This window comes from Scyliorhinus torazame, chromosome 25, assembly GCF_047496885.1.
Source record: "Scyliorhinus torazame isolate Kashiwa2021f chromosome 25, sScyTor2.1, whole genome shotgun sequence".
Lineage (NCBI taxonomy): Eukaryota > Metazoa > Chordata > Chondrichthyes > Carcharhiniformes > Scyliorhinidae > Scyliorhinus > Scyliorhinus torazame.
In genome coordinates, this window is record NC_092731.1 from 33,019,183 (window position 1) to 33,023,903 (window position 4,721).

The following is a 4,721-nucleotide window of genomic DNA, read 5'->3' on the forward strand; positions in this document are numbered from 1 at the left end:
AATCCCCTCTTTCCCGGAAAATAAAAGGAAAAGACAGCTGAAGCCAAAGTGGGGGTGAGGGCGGGGGGGGGGGGGGGGGGGGGGGGGGGGGGGGGGCAACGGGGAAGAGGGAGGGAGCTATAGACCGATCCAGAGGGCAGCAAAATGTACACAGGGTCAGTTAAATGAAGGATAAAATAAATCTCTCTGTACAATAAAGCAAATTAGCCCAGGCAAGATAAATGTAATGTATATATACAACTGTTTCTGAATATGAGAAGTGGCAATTAAAAGATTAAAAAAAAATAAATAAAGGAATCCAACCCCTGCAGGGCCCACCGAGCATGGAAGTCCTCGAGTGTCCCACCGCACGCTCCCTCTCCAGGGATACCCGACCACGCTGGTTTTCTATGACCTCTACAGAGTACGAACCTCCCCGGTAGTGAGGCGGGCCTTCCCCTTTAACAAAGGGGGCCCACAATGTATAAAAACCCCGGTCTGCGTGTAGGTCGGGGCAGGAGACTCTTTGGGGAGTGGAGTAGTTAATGTGTCAATAAGCCTTTATTGGGACAGAACGGTGGCACAGTGAGTTAGCCCTGCTGCCTCATGGCGCTGAGGTCCCAGGTTCGATCCTGGCTCTGGGTCACTGTCCGTGTGGAGTTTGCACATTCTCCCCGTGTTTGCGTGGGTTTCGCCCACACAACCCAAAGATGTGCAGGGTGGGTGCATTGGCCACGTTAAATTGCCCCTTAATTGGAAAAAATGAATAGGGGTACACTAAATTTATTTAAAAAATAAGCCTTTATTTTTAAATCCTACCCTTTGTTCCTTGTGCGGATTCTACACTCACCAATCTCAGATGTGGGCTGAGATTCCCTCTGTATTGATGGGGATGCAGGTGGAACACCTTTGTGCAGTGAGTGAATTGTCTGGAGTTGGGATCATCCTGTGCATCGTGGGGCCAGATTACCTCAGCCTCTTTTCATCCTCGATCTATGTTTGGCTGGGCATTTTATAGGATTCCAGCTATTTATCCAGTCAGGTATTACAACCTGTTGTGAGGAAGACCCAGACCCAGAAAAGCAACTTACACAATGGACAGGAAAAGTTTTCACTGGTTGGACGGATTATACATGGAAAGAGATACAGGGGAATTTTACTTGCGGAGATGGGGAGAGTTTCATTGTGGATATTGATCGGTTGGAGACTTGGGCGGAGAGATGGCAGATGGAGTTTAATTCGGACAAATGTGAGGTGATGCATTTTGGAAGGTCTAATACAGGTGGGACATATACAGTAAATGGCAGAACCTTTAAGAGTATTGACAGGCAGAGGGATCTGGGTGTACAGGTCCACAGGTCACTGAAAGGGGCAACGCAGGTGGAGAAGGGAGTCAAGAAGGCACACGGCATGCTTGCCTTCATCGGCCGGGGCATTGAGTATAAAATTGGCAAGTCATGCTCAGCTCGACAGAACCTTAGTTAGGCCACACTTGGAGTATAGTGTTCAATTCTGGTCGCCACCCTACCAGAAGGATGTGGAGGCTTTGGAGAGGGTACAGATGCGATTTACCAGGATGTTGCCTGGTATGGAGGGCATTCGCTATGAGGAGCGGTTGAATAAACTCGGTTTGTTCTCACTGGAACGAAGGAGGTTGAGGGGCGAGCTGATAGAAGACAACAAAATTATGAGGGGCATGGGCAGAGTGGATAGTCAGAAGCCTTTTCCCAGGGTGGAAGAGTCAATTACCAGGAGACATCGGTTTAAGGTGCGAGGGGCAAAGTTTAGAGGAGATGTACGAGGGAAGTGTTTTACACAGAGGGTAGCGAGTGCCTTTAACTCGCTGTCGGAGGAGGAGGCGGAAGCAGGGTCGATAGTGACGTTTAAGGGGAGTCTTCACAAATACAAGAATAGGCTGGGAATAGAGGAATACAGACCCAGAAAGTGCAGAATGTTTGAGTTCAGACAGGCATCATAATCAGTGCAGGCTTGGAGGGTCGAAGGGCCTATTCCTGTGCTGTACTGTTCTTTGTGTGGGGAATACATAGGGGGCTACTCAAGTGGAAATTGCACAGGGGTGAATTATAAAGGGAGTGTTATGTTTTTGAAGAGGGTTCTGGAGCAGAAGACAAAGGTGAAAGGTTGTCCTACCATGGGGTTCATAACCAAATAGTCAGTCTTCTTTTACAGAACTAAGTCTTACAACACCAGGTTAAAGTCCAACAGGTTTGTTTCGATGTCACTAGCTTTCGGAGCGCTGCTCCTTCCTCAGGTGAGCAGGTCACCTGAGGAAGGAGCAGCGCTCCGAAAGCTAGTGACATGGAAACAAACCTGTTGGACTTTAACCTGGTGTTGTAAGACTTCGTACTGTGCTCACCCCAGTCCAACGCCGGCATCTCCACATCATTCTTTTACAGAGGTGTTGATTTATCGCAGCCTACGATTGAAGTGGGAAAATCTCCCAAGTGCCTCTGATGATCTCACTATGTAACACACTGTACAGAGTCATTGGTTACAATCCAAAACATCCCTCCTCCTTTACTCCTTAGTGACTACAAATATTAACTTGAACTTTTACCCATGGTGCAGAGTGATCATTTCACCAAGTATTATTATACAATTACATATACATCGGTACAACCTTGAGGAAGTGGACATCGGTTCTGCTTTGGCAGAATCCATCATTCAGGAGTCTTTCTCGTTGGTCTGTTCCACATTTGGTTCAACCACATTGTTGTAACCCTCACGAGAGTCATTGGCTCAGGGATTTCTAAACCTTGAGTGTCCGATGTTGACCTTTCAGACACCAACTCTGCAAATTCTCTTTCTGAAGTGAGGATTTGATTGCTGCAGCTCCTCAAAACTTTGATGTCTGTTCACAGCGAGTAACTTGGTTTTGTTGTCGCTCTGCGGTGGTCACGGTGTCAGGTGGGACGAGCAAATCAAACTTGGTTCTCAACTTCTCAAGCTGTGCAGTGCTTCTGTAGGAGGTGAGGCAATTGTTTATGAATTGGGCATTGGACCCGTTCTGGGGGAGGTGGGACCTGTACAAACCAGACGGTCTGCACCTGGGCAGGACTGGAACCAATGTCCTGGGGGGGGGGGGGGGGGTTTGCTAGAGCTGTTGGGGAGGGTTTAATCTAATGTGGCAGGGGGATGGGAACCGATGCAGGAAGTCGGAAGGTAGTAACACAGGGACAGAAACAAAAGGCAGTAAGGGGGAAAGTGTAAGGCAGAGAAGCCATAGTCAAAAATCAAAAAAGGCGACAGTACAAGGTACAGTGACTGAGGGGAGCTCAGTGAATAGACCCAGTAATATTAAAAGGAATAAAACGGGAAGGAAAAACATAAATGGAAACAGTATGTAAACAGTCCAACTAGGGAAGAGGCGGTACTGGACCTGGTATTGGGGAATGAGCCCGGCCAGGTGGTAGATGTTTCAGTAGGGGAGCATTTCGGTAACAGTGACCACAATTCAGTAAGTTTTAAAGTACTGGTGGACAAGGATAAGAGTGGTCCGAGGATGAATGTGCTAAATTGGGGGAAGGCTAATTATAACAATATTAGGCGGGAACTGAAGAACATAGATTGGGGGCGGATGTTTGAGGGCAAATCAACATCTGACATGTGGGAGGCTTTCAAGTGTCAGTTGATAGGAATACAGGACAGGCATGTTCCTGTGAGGAAGAAAGATAAATACGGCAATTTTCGGGAACCTTGGATGACGAATGATATTGTAGGCCTCGTCAAAAAGAAAAAGGAGGCATTTGTCAGGGCTAAAAGGCTGGGAACAGACGAAGCCTGTGTGGCATATAAGGAAAGTAGGAAGGAACTTAAGCAGGGAGTCAGGAGGGCTAGAAGGGGTCATGAAAAGTCATTGGCAAATAGGGTTAAGGAAAATCCCAAGGCTTTTTACACTTACATAAAAAGCAAGAGGGTAGCCAGGGAAAGGGTTGGCCCACTGAAGGATAGGCAAGGGAATCTATGTGTGGAGCCAGAGGAAATGGGCGAGGTATTAAATGAATACTTTGCATCAGTATTCACCAAAGAGAAGGAATTGGTAGATGTTGAGTCTGGAGAAGGGGGTGTAGATAGCCTGGGTCACATTGTGATCCAAAAAGACGAGGTGTTGGGTGTCTTAAAAAATATTAAGGTAGATAAGTCCCCAGGGCCGGATGGGATCTACCCCAGAATACTGAAGGAGGCTGGAGAGGAAATTGCTGAGGCCTTGACAGAAATCTTTGGATCCTCGCTGTCTTCAGGGGATGTCCCGGAGGACTGGAGAATAGCCAATGTTGTTCCTCTGTTTAAGAAGGGTGGCAGGGATAATCCCGGGAACTACAGGCCGGTGAGCCTTACTTCAGTGGTAGGGAAATTACTGGAGAGAATTCTTTTAGACAGGATCTACTCCCATTTGGAAGCAAATGGACGTATTAGTGAGAGGCAGCACGGTTTTGTGAAGGGGAGGTCGTGTCTCACTAACTTGATAGAGTTTTTCGAGGAGGTCACTAAGATGATTGATGCAGGTAGGGCAGCAGATGTTGTCTATATGGACTTCAGTAAGGCCTTTGACAAGGTCCCTCATGGTAGACTAGTACAAAAGGTGAAGTCACACGGGATCAGGGGTGAACTGGCAAGGTGGATACAGAACTGGCTAGGCCATAGAAGGCAGAGGGTAGCAATGGAGGGATGCTTTTCTAATTGGAGGGCTGTGACCAGTGGTGTTCCACAGGGATCAGTGC